Source organism: Procambarus clarkii, chromosome 38 (genome assembly GCF_040958095.1).
Source record: "Procambarus clarkii isolate CNS0578487 chromosome 38, FALCON_Pclarkii_2.0, whole genome shotgun sequence".
NCBI lineage: Eukaryota > Metazoa > Arthropoda > Malacostraca > Decapoda > Cambaridae > Procambarus > Procambarus clarkii.
In genome coordinates, this window is record NC_091187.1 from 31,724,905 (window position 1) to 31,737,550 (window position 12,646).

General features: G+C 49.9%; 1 protein-coding gene across 1 annotated transcript in view; it reads right to left on the minus strand.

The window, feature by feature from the left end:
- Window positions 1-12,646, minus strand: part of LOC123772032 (BUB3-interacting and GLEBS motif-containing protein ZNF207-like) — a 310,957-nt gene that overhangs the window by 115,913 nt on the left and 182,398 nt on the right. The window lies entirely within an intron of this gene.

Consider the following 12,646-nt stretch of genomic DNA (forward strand, 5'->3'; position numbering starts at 1 on the left):
GTGGGGGGGGGGGTCACATTCGTGAAAGAAAATATTACCTCTAGTTTCAATATTGCTGAATGACTCTAATGACTACTCAAGCTCATGGAGTGGGCGACCAAGCACCCGAGTCGGACTGTATTCGAAGACTCTGTAGCCTCGACTACATTGGGCCCAGACTTTGCTCCTCCATTGACTACCTCCATCCAAACTGGTTGGGTCGAGCCACACCCCCAGAGCTATGACCACATCGTCCCCTGGCACGGCTCGGTTTCTCATTGTGACTACTACGCCTTTTAACCCCCCCCCCCCCTCCCCCTCCTTCTCTCTGGTAGTTCTCAACGCCGTCCACGCAAAGGCCGAACTCTCAAGATCCCGTCTCGTACTGATGCGAATCAAGCCTTGTTTGGCCCCGTTTCATGGGCCAAATACTTTGATCTCCCTCTAGATGACGATTTCTCAATCTATAGGCACCGTGTCGATTCTGTAAATGCCCGTTGCTTTCAACCCCACCTGTCTCGGTAAACGTGTCGTTGCTGGTCCTTCTCGGGATGCAGCCACCCGCTTGGTCGCCTTAAGATATCTTGCCTTGGCGAGAACCATGTTTGGGTCTCCAAGAACGCTCGGTTGAATGCCAGTGTTGGCACTGTTCTCCTCCCACCCCCGTGTTGCAACCGGTGTTAGGAATCTACAGGCCTGCAACAAAGATATTCGGCATGTTCTCGAAGCCCAGGGCCATTCTGTCCTCCAGGTGGACACGTTTACTCGTCCCCCTCGTGGTCGTCGTCGTCAGCCCCTTCGGGTTGTAAAGATTTCCTTTGATGGTAGGACCGTTCCTCCCCATCATTCTTGCTGATGCCAGGTGCTTCGTCCAGGAGTACATTCCCTCTCCTCGGCTCTGTATGAAGTGCTGGAGGTATGGGCATGGTGCATGCTAATGTTCTTTCTCTGTCCCTTTCTTTCTCTCTTATGGGGGCGAACGTCACTAAGTTGGAGTGCACTTCTCCCAAGGCTCTGAGGCTTGCTGCCTCAATTTCGGTGAGGACCACCCAGCCTTCTCCTGTGGATGTGTATACATTACAAGCTTGAGGCAGCCGTTCTTAATTTAAAGCACCGTGAACGTTTCTTTTCCCGAGGCGCAAAGTTCGCAGTCTCTTGCTTTAAACTAATGTTTTATGTTCAGATACTGCGCTCTTCCTCTCCTCGTCCACCTCCCCATAGGCCCGATGGCGCCGTGAGGGGGCTTGGTGGACGGCTGCTGGAGTGTGATGCTCCGTGGACAGTCCTGTCATTTTCTGGCCTTGTGGTGCTGCTGATGTCTTCACTAATTGTGCTGGATCGCTTTTCCTTTTCCTTATGTTTCCTTTCCCCCCCTCCCTCTTCTTTTATCTGTTTCTCGTTTCCTACCGACCTTTTGCTTGTTTTGGTTATTCTTTTGGTCTAATTCTATTTTGACGCCCGGGTGCTTGGAGGCATACTCCTGCACCCGAAGAACTGTAGTACCCAACGTTGAGAGCAAAGGGAACCTTTTATTGTCAATCCTTCTTTCGTCACTGAACCTGATTTCTACGGACTGACGGTTCTTAAGGTGGCATTTGTGGGGCGTATACTCAAGACGCACTCCTAGGGGACCCCGGCATGATCGGCGATGGCTTTGTTGGGTGTCCTGCCTCTAATTGTGGCTCCATGGTAGGTATGGGGGCACATTCGTGAATGAATATTTTTATTTTCGTACCTGTCTAATTCTGTTCATTTACCTTGTCAGGCTCATGGGGTGGGCGACCAAGCCCCTGAGTCGGTCTGTATTTGAAGACTGAGCTCTTTAGCCTCCACTGCATTGGGAATCGACCTTGCTCCTCCTTTGGCCTCTTTGACTACTTCTCTCGGCTCCCCTCCCTCTTCTGTGAAGGGGCTTGGGGCTCGACCCACAGTGGTGACTACCTCGTCCCCTGGCACGGCTCGGTCTCTTGTTATGTCTACTGTGCCTTTTAACACCTTCCTCTCTTCCTCTCTTCTCTCTGGGGGTTCTCAACGCCGTCCTCGACACGGCCGCACTCGCTAGATTCCTTCCCATTCTTATGCATATCAAGCCTTGTTTGGTCCCGCTTCGTGGGCCAAATACTTTGTTCTCCTCCCTCTTGATTCTACCCTTCCCGACGATTTCTCCCTCCATAGACATCTTGTTGATTCCATAGATGCCTCTGTTACCTTCAACACCACCAGTCTCGGTACTCGTGTCGTTGCTGCTCCTTCTCAGGATGTGGCTTCACGCTTGGCTGCTTTATCCTGCCTTTGCGAAACCCCTGTTCAGGTCTCGAGGAACGCTCAGTTGAATGCCAGTGTTGGCACTATTCTCCTCCCACCCCACGTTGTGACCGGTGTTCGGAATCTGCGGGACTTCCATATGATAATCGGCATATCTTTGAGGCCCAGGGCCATTCTGTCGTCCGGGTAGACACGTTTACTCGTACCCCTCGTGGTCGTTGCTGTCAACCTCTTCGGGCTGTGAAGATTACTTTTGATGGTAGGACCCTTCCACCCTGTCATTCTTGCTGGTGCCAGGTGCTCTGTCCAGGAGTATATTCCTTTTCCTAGACTCTGTAACAAGTGCTGGAGGTTTGGGCATGGTGCCCTCAGCTGCTCTGGGACTCTCTCTCTCTCTCTCTGTCCTTTGTGTGTGGGAAGGGGGGGGCCAAGATCACTCTAAGTTAGAGTGCTCTTCTCGGGCTCATTGCTTCAATTGAGCGTGTATCCATTACAAGCTTAAGGCAGCTGTCCTCAACTTGAAGCACCAGGAGTGTTTATCTTTTCCTGAGGCGAGGCGCCAGGTTCGCCGGCTCCCACCTTATGCTAACGTCTCTTACGCTCGCGTGTTGCGCTCTTCCTCTCCTAGTCCTTCCCACCCCAGACCTCACCTCAGTTACCTCAGACTCAACAGTTTCTGAGCCTTGGACCCTGATCCGCCCACTGCCCCCTCCTCTCTTCCTTTGAGTTCTGTCCTGAAGGGTCCCCCTCCTGGTCCTGTCGGGGGTTCCCCTTCTTTCTACCCGGTCTGTCATGTCTCCTGTGTGTTCTTCCTCGTCTCCCTCCGATCCTCCTTCCCATCCTTCCCCTTCATCTATTGACTCTCCCCGCCGCCTGTCGGTGCAGGCTGATGTCTATCGCTCTCCAAACAGCCGTCGTGTGTGCTCTCGTTCAGCTTCCCCCTGATGAGACGCTGGAATCCGTTGCCCAGTACATGGTTGCTGGGACACCGGTCTCTTTACGTCAGAAGCGTAAGCCTGGCTCCTCTCATTCCTCCTCCCCAGAGGGTAACAAGGCTTTGCTTTCTTCCTCGGCCCCTACGTCTGCCTCTATCGCTCCTTCCCCTCCCATTTCAGTGGTTGTGCCCCCTGTTCCTACTATGGAGGTTTCTTTGGCTCCCGCTTCCCTCTCGGTTGCTGCCCTTGCTGAGGTGTGCTCTCCCCTTTCTATTCCCCCTCTTAATGCTCCTGTCCTTGACTGCTCCTCTCGGTTGTCTCTTCCTCCTCCTCCGGACCCCGCCCGTCCGCCTCTGGTCTGTTCTCCCGCTTCCTTCCCTCTGTCTTTGCTCAGTTTACCCATGCCCCCTAACCCTGACTTTGCTGACCCTGATCCCGACCGTGATCTTCTTTAACATGCTATGTTGCTCTTTCGCCTTTGTTTCTTCCTTGTTCTTTGTTGTTGTCCTTTCTCTTTTCGTCGATGTCTATTGTTCAATGGAACGTTCGAGGTTATTACGCCAATTTCCTTGAACTCCAACTTCTGATTTCGCGGTTTTCGCCCCTTTGTGTCTGTCTCCAGGAGCCGATGGTTGGTGCTCGTCCTGGTCACTTTCATGGCTATTCCTTTCTCTTTCCCCCCCCCCCAGCTGTTGCTAGGGCTCCTAACTCTTCTTCTGTCTTGATTCGCTCTGATGTTCCCTTAGTCCCCTTAATTTTTCATCCGCCTCTCCATTGTTCTCCTGCTTTTATCTTTGTGGGGAAATGGTACACCGTTTCTTCCGGTTATCTCCCCCCGAGTGTCCCACTTTCTCTTCCTGATCTGAAACACCTACTGGACTCCTTGCCGGAGCCTGTGCTCCTGCTGGATGATTTTAATTGTTGTCATTCCCTTTGATATGATGTTCTAACGAACACCCGAGGTTACCTTCTTGAACTGTTTATCGTCTCTTCTTCCCTGTTTCTTCTGAATTCTGGTGAGCCCACGCATTTGGCCTCTTGGACTCGTACCCTTTCCTGTCTTGATCTTTTTCTTTGCTCGTCTTCTCTTTACTTGGATTTCACGTGGCAGATGACCTCCATGGCAGTGACCATTTCCCCATCCTTGTTACCTTTTTCTTTTTTAACCCTCCCCTCTCCTTCCCTAGGTGGCAGTTTGCTAAATCGGACTGGAACCTTTTTACCCTCAGTGCTGCTCTCTATGACCTCTCCCTTCTACCTCTCCCTCGTTCTCTCCTCCTTTTTCATGACCTTGTCTTCGAAGCTGCCCTCCGCTCTATTCCTCGTTCTTTCTCTCGGGGTCCACGGAAGTGCATTCCCTGTTGGAATGCAGACTGTGCTCGGGCTGTCCGCTGTAAGCGTGCAGCCTGGAAGAAACACCGCCGTCGGTAGACTGCCGATTCTTTTCTTTTCTTTCGGAGGGCAAGTGCAGTGGCCCGTAGGGCCATCCGTACAGCTAAACGTAAATGTTGGGCATCTTATGTCTCACCAATTCCGTCCGAAACTCCTCTGCCACAGATCTGGAAGCTTATCTGCAAGATAGCGGGCAAGTTCGTTCCTGATGTTTCACCGGTCCTTCACCTCCGTGGTACTCTTGTAGCGGACCCGTTGCAGGTCGCTACCGAACTGGGTTCCCACTTTTCTTCTGTTAGCTCTGGGCTTCATCTTCCCCAATCTTTCCTTCTTCGTAAACCTGTCCTTGAATCTCGTCCTTTAGATTTCTGCACTCGTCTTCGACTTCCCTATAACGATCCCTTCTCTCTCTCAAAACTTCGTTCTGCCCTGGCCCTCTGCGGTTCTACAGCGGAGGGCTCCGATGGCGTTCATTATGAGATGCTTCGCCATCTCCCTCCGTGCACGTCTCGGTATTTACTGAGTCGGTATAATCGGATCTGGGAGTCGTCGTCAGTCCCTGAGGACTGGCTCGATGCCGTTGTCCACCCTGTTCACAAACCGGGGTCTCTGGGAACAACCCCCAAGGACTTTCGCCCTATTGCCCTAACAAGTTATGTCTGCAAATGCTTTGATCGTATGGTTAACGTTCATCTGATGTGCGTTCCTGGAACACCATCACCTCCTCTCCCCTTCTCAATTTGGTTTCCGCAAATGCCGCAGCACAACAGATGTCCTAGTGAACTTGGAGGTCTATATTCGTACTGCTTTTGCTGCGATGACCTCCGTTGCTGCCGTCCTTTTTGACCTGGAAAAGGCTTATGACACCACTTGGCGCTATCATATTATATCGCAGCTTCATTCTTTTGGCTTTCGTGGTCATCTTCCTCTCTTTCTCCGCAGTTTCCTCTCTCGTCGTTCCTTTTGGGTGAGGTGTGGTACCCCGCTCTCTCCCTCTTTTCAGCAATACGAAGGTGTGCCCCAGGGTAGTGTTCTGAGCACTACTCTTTTTTCTAGTTGCCCTCAATGGTCTTCTTAACTCTCTTCCTTCACGCGTCTTCTCCGCTCTCTATGTCGATGATCTTACCCTTTGCTGTCAGGGTGATGATTCGCCTCTCCTTCAACACTGGCTTCAACTTGCGATTGATGCCGTGTCGTCTTGGGCCACCGATCATGGCTTCAAGTTCTCTACTACTAAGACTTGTGCCATGACTTTTACTCGGAAACGGGTTATTCTTCGTCCCTCTTTGCCACTTTATGGTTATCCCCTTGAGTACAAAGATTCAGCAAAGCTTTTGGGGGTTATTCTTTGTCACTCGTTTGTCTTCGCCTCCCCATATCTTTTACCTCCGTGTTGAGTGCTCTAAGGCCCATACCCTCCTTCGGGTTTTGTCCCATACTTCTTGGGAGTGGATAGGCGCGCACTCCTTGCTTTACATTCCTCTCTCGTTCTGTCTAAGCTCGACTATGGTTGACCTGCTTACTCGTCTGCTTCTCCTTCTACTCTTCGCCGTCCTGTTGCTTTGCATCATACAGGGTTGCGCCTCAGTTCTGGTCCCTTTCGTTCGACTTCAGTCCTCAGCTTGTATGTTGACACTGGCTTCCTGTCTCTCCAGGACCGCCGTGATCGCTACTGTCTTCGCTATCTTGCGCGGACGTTGCAACATCCTTCCTCTCGCCTCTGTCGTGCTTTAACTTTTACCCCTGCTGCGGTTCCTGTTCATCTTCACCCCCTCCCTCTTTCTGTCTGGTTATCGCGCTTACAGGATTCTCTATCCGTTCATATTTCTAATATTTCTCCTCGTGTTGTTCCTTCTTTGCCCACATGGAGGGTCCCCCTTCCGCAGTTTTGTACATCCTTGACCCAAATTACTAAAGCTTTTACACCTCCTCCGGTTCTAAAACGCATTTTCCTTGAGTACTTTTCTTCTCACTCGCACTCAGTTTCCAACTTTACCGATGGGTCTAAGTCTGCGGACGGTGTTGGCTACTCTGTCGTTTTTCCTGATCACACTTATATGTGTCGCTTACCTCCGGAGACAAGCATCTTCACAGCGGAGCTTTATTCTATTCGCTATGCTCTTCGTCTCCTGCACTCTCGTTGTCAATCTTCCTTTGTAGTTGTTGTTGACTCTCGTAGTGCCCTCATGGCTCTCGGGTCCTTTAATCCAGTTTATCCAGTGGTTGTCGAGATACAGCATTGGTTGTTTCTTGTTCACAGTAAATTTAAGTCGGTTGAGTTTTCTTGAATTCCCAGCCATATTGGTGTCTCTTTAAATGAACGTGCGGATGCTGCCGCCAGGGAAACTGTCCGCTCTTGTCCCATCTCTCGTAAAGGTATTCCTTATTCCGACTTTTACCCAGTTATCCATTCCTCCATCCTAACCCGTTGGTAGGCTTGTTGGTCGTCTGTTACTGGTAATAAACTACGTTCTCTTAAAAGTTGTGTGTCCTCGTGGCCGTCCTCCTATCACCGAAACCGGCGATGGGAAATGGCATTGGCGTATTGCGGTTGCGTATTTGAAATACTCGCTTAACTCATGGTCACTTGATGGAGCGCCGCCCTGCTCCTTATTGTCTTAATTGCATTGTCCCTCTTACGGTCGTGCATATCCTTGTTGAATGTCCTGACTTCCCGGACGAGCGTGTATCTTGTTTTCCGACCGTCCCCTGTGGTCGCTTGTCTCTCGATAGTATTTTTGGTGACTCGGATTCTTTTGATATCGTTTGCCTTATGCGTTTCTGTTCTCATATTGGCATCCTTGGTGATATTTAGTTCCCGCTGATTATCTCGAACATTTGATGGTGCTGCATGGCCTTCCCGGTTTGGTGCTTTCTTTTGATAATTACTTACTTACTTTGCTATATGGCACAGTCCTTGCAACATCCTACCTCTCGCCTCTGTCGTGCTTTGACTTTTACCCATCCAATAATTCCTGTTCCTCTTCACAACCTCCCTCTTTCTGTCCGGCTATCTCGCTTATAGGACTCTTTCCATTCGTCTTTCTAATGTTTCTCCTCGTATTGTTCCTTCCTTGCCCCTGTGGAGGGTCCCTATTCCGAAGTTTTGTACATCCTTGACCCGCATTACTAAAGCTTTTACTCCTACGGTTCTTAAACGCCTTTTCCTTGAGCACTTTTCTTCACACTCCAGCTCCGTTTTCATCTTCACCGATGGGTGTAAGTCTGTGGACGGTGTGGGCTACTCCGTTGTTTTTCCTGATCTCACTTACGTGTGTCGCCTCCCTTCGGAGACTAGCATCTTCACAGTAGAACTTTATGCTATTCGCCATGCTCTCCGTCTCCTGCTTTCTCGTTGTCACTCCTCCTTTGTGATTGTAATTGACTCTCGTAGTGTCCTCATGACTCTCGGGTCTTTTAATCCTGTCCATCCGGCAGTCACCGAGATTCAACACTGGCTGTTTCTTATCTCCAGTAAATTTAAATGGGTAGAGTTTTGCTGGGTTCCCTGCCAAATTGGTGTTTATTTAAACGAGCATGCGGATGCTGCCGCTAGAGAGGCTATCCGCTCGTCCTGTTTCCCTTCCTTGTTTACGACTTTTATCAGGTTATTCATACCTCCATCCTTGCCCATTGGCAGGGTTGTTGGTAACAAACTGCGTAATCCTTAAGCGTTGTGTGTCCCCGTGGCCCTCCTGCCACCGTAACCGGCAGTGGGAAACGGCTTTAGCACGGTTGTGTCTTGGCCATACACGCTTAACACATGGTCACTCAATGGACCGCCGCCGAGCTTCTTATTGTCCAAATTGCGTTGTCCCTCTTACCGTCGTGCATATCCTTGTTGAATGTCCTGACTTCCAGGACCAGCATATCTTGCTTTCCGACCGCCCCTCGCGGTCGCTTGCCCTCTGATAGAATTCTTGGTGAATCGGATACTTTTGATATCGTTCGCCGTATGCGCTTCTGTGCTTGTATTGGCATCCTTGGTGATATTTAGTGCCCACTTATTATTCCGACCATTTGATGGTGCTACATAGCCTTCCCGGTTTGGTACCTTCTTTTGATAATTACTTACTTTATTTTTCGTCGTCAGTCCCTGAGGACTGGCTCGATGCTGTTGTACTTCCTATTTAGAAACCGGGGTCTCTCTGGACATCCCCCTAAGGACTTAAGCCCTATTGCCCACACGAGTTGTCTGCATACTCTTTGAGCGTATGGTAAATGTTCGTCTAATGTAGTTTTTGGAACACCATCACCACCTCACTCCTTCTCTATTTGGTTTTCGTAGGTACAGTAGCACGTCTGACTTTCTGGTGAACTTGGAGGTCTATATTCGTACTGCTTTTGCTGCGAAGACCTCATTTGTTGCTGTCCTTTTAGACCTGGAAAAAGGCTTATGACACAACCTGGAGATACCTTATTCTGTCCCAACTTCGTTCTTTTGGCCTTCGTGGTAATCTCCCACTCTTCCTCCAAAGCTTCCGCTTTTGTCGTTCCTTTTGAGTTAGGCTTAGTGCCACACTCTCTGCGTCTTTTCGGCAATACGAAGGTGTACCCCGTGGTAGTGTTCTCAGCGCTACTTTTTCTGGTTGCCCTCAATGGTCTTCTTTCCTTCCTTCCTTTTGGCATCTTCTCCGCTATTTATGTCGACCATCTTACTCTTTGTTGTCGAGGTGATTCACCTCTCCTTTAACACGGCTTCAACTTGAGGTTGATACCATGTCATCTTGGGTAACCAATCATGGCTTAAAGTTCTCTGCCACTAAGACTTGTGCTATGACTTTTACTCGAAAGCATGTCGTCCTTCGACCTTCTTTGTCGCTTTATGGTCATCCCCTTGTGTACAAAGATTCTGCAAATCTTTTGGAGTTAATCCTTCACACTAGTTTATCTTGGTCGCCTCATACCTCTTACCTCAATGTTGAATGCTCTAAGGTACTTAACCTACTTAAGGATCTGTCATATACTTTTTGGGGAGTGGATAGGCACACGCTCCTCTTTGCATTCTTCTCTCATACTGTCTAAACTCGATTATGGTTGCTCTGCTTGCTCCTCTGCTTCTCCTAATCTTCCCCGTCTTGATCCTTTGCACTAAACTGGGTTGCTCTTCAGCTCTGTTGCCTTTCGCTGGACTCCTACCCTCGGCTTGTACGTTGACACTGGCTTCCTATCTATCCAGGACCGCCGAGATCGCTACTGTCTTGGCTACCTTGCACATTCCTAACAACACCCTCACTCTCGCCTGTGTCGTGCTTTGACTTTTAGCCCTCCTGTAGTTCGTTCCCTCTCACCACCTCCCTCTTTCTGTCCGGTTATCTCACCTGCAACGTTCTTTCAGTTAGTATTACTAATATTTCTCCTCGTGTTGTTCTGTCCTTGCCCCCCGTGGCGGGTCCCACTTAATCAATATTGCAAATTCCTGACCCATAGCACCAAAGCTTTTATCCCTCCTACAGTTCTGAAACGCCTTTTCCTTGAACACTTCTTCACATTCCCGCTCAGTTTCCATCTTCACTAATGGGTCTAAGTCTGCAGACGCCCTCATGGCTCTGGAGTCCTTTAATCCAGTCCATCCAGTGGTCGTAAAGATTCAGCAATGACTCTTATATCCAGTAAATTTAAGTCAGTTGAGTTTGGATGGGTTTCCAGCCATATTGGTGTTACTTGAAATGAGTGTGAGGATGCTGCCACTAGGGTAGCTGTACATTCTTGTCCCATCTCCCGTAGAGGTATTCCTTATTCCGACTTTTACCCACTTATTCATTCCTCCATCCTTACTCGTTGGCAAGATTGTTGGTCTTCTGTTACTGGTAACAAACTGCGTACTCTTAAGAGTAGTGTGTCCTCCTGGCTGTCCTCCTACCACCATAACCGGTGATGGGAAACAGCTCTGGCGAGGTTGCGTATTGGCTATACACGATTAACTCAAAGTCACTTAATGGAGTGCTGCCCACCTCCTTACTGTCCAAATAACAGTGTCCCTCTTATGGTCGTGCATATCCTTGTTGAATGTCCTGACTTCCAGGACGAGCGTGTATCTTGCTTTCCGACCATCCATCGCGGTTGCTTGTCCCTAGATAGAAATCTTGGTGAATCGGATACTTTTGATATCGTTCGCCTTATGCGCTTCTGTTCTCGTAATGGCATTCTTAGTGATATTAAGTGCCCTCTGATGTGCCGCACACTTGATGGGGGCTACATAGCCTTCCCTATTTGGTGCCTCCTTTTGATAATTACTTACCTCCTGAGGCCCTCTTGCGGCATTACTTCACCCGGTATTGGAGTGTGAAATGTTCAGACAAACATTTCTATCCGCTGAATTCTTTCCCTCGATAGAATTCTTTTGATATCGTTCGCTTTATGCATTTCTGTTCTCGTATTGGCATCCTTGGTGATATTGAGCACCTTCTGATTATTCCGCACAATTGATGGTGCTACATAGCCTTCCCAGTTTGTTGCCTTCTTTTGATAATTACTTACTTGACCTACAGCGGGTGGATGTTGGGGTAGTGAGTGGGGTGCAGATTCTCTCAGGACGCCGGGCAGTGGTGAAATTCGGCTCCTAGACTATCTTCTCGGATTTCGTCGGGTGCTCCTTCCAGCTGGCCGAGCATGGTGCTTCAGTCACTGTTTAGGACGAGAGTGACATGATCACGTACGTCACCATTATCGGGGCTCCGTTTGAGTTCCCTGAAGTCCTCTTGCGGTATTACTTCTTCCGGTATTAGAGAGTGAAATGTTCGGATTAACGTAGTCTCCTCTGGTAGGTGGAAGGACGTCCCAAGTTGGACGCAAATATTGGCCATGCACCTGAGGACTGGTATCCCGTCTTATGTGTATCTCGTGGGTTTCTCCGTGAAGATTTTCTACACTGGCCAGCCTCGTATGTGCTTCTGGTCTAGCTAATCGGGGCACTGGGCTGAAAGTTGTTTAGCTGGCAGTGTGGACTAGGTGAACAACTACTGTGAGGACTTTTTGCCGTTGGAAGGCCTGAGGGACTCTGTGATGACGGAAATGTTGTCACGTCCTGTAGATGGGCCGGAGGTGCCCATGGTGTCTGCGGCTCAACCCCCCTTCCCCCCCCCCACCAGTTGGCACTGTGGGTGGCGTGGAGATGGAGGTCACATCCAAGCTGAACCTTCTAGTGCCTTTCCCTCCTCTGGATGCCTTTTTGGTGGCCGTGGGAGCTGGTGTGCTGCCTGATGCTGATGGATTTGATGTGGTGCCGGTTCTCGCGGTGGCGCCTGTGGTAGTGAATGGTCCTGTGCCTCAGAGGGTTGCTACGGCTGAAGTGTTTCGTGGCCGTGTGCTGCCTCCTCAAGGTGCTCCTGAGTAGCCTGTTATGATCACAGAGGATTCCAATGACTTGTGGCCAATTTCAAACATACTCGGCAGGCTCTTGGTTCGTCCCCTCCCTGACTGTGCATCTTGAGCAGATGTGGGAGAATTTGAGTGTTCCTTGTCTTCTGAGGATACGGATGAGGGTGGTGCGGTTGATGCTGGTGGGATGCATGCAGCTGATGCAGCCTGTGTCGCTGTGGCAGGTTCTGTGGAGGTCCTGAAGGTGGCTGTCCATGGGGCGGGTGTCCCCGTGGTGGCGACGGAAAGTGATGGGGGAGGGGTCCATGTTATGCTTCTACTTCGGTGTCTGTTTCTCTGGTTGCTGGATCCCCCTGATGGAAATTTGTCGCCCTGGTTGCGGTGGTGGATGCTGGGCGGGAGTTGGTAATGGGTTTGTGTGACGATAATCTCCTTCAAGAGATTGAGTCTGCTCTTCCCTCCAAAAATACGTCGTTACAAATATATAAAACTACTATGGAAGAAATGTCCAACAATGACAACAACATCTCCAAGGTTTGCCAGAGCGCAAAACGTATGCAGCCAGGAACACCTGCTTCACCTCAAACCGCCAAACTACCTGTCTTGTTGCCGGCTCCTCGCTGATTGGCCGCCGGTCTGGCTGCAACTGAACTCCACCCACCATACTACTTGATGTCTGGGGCCGTCACGACCTCAGTCTTCAGAATATTCAGTGCTTTCATACGGTTAACACTTCTTCCTGGTAGACTAAGCTT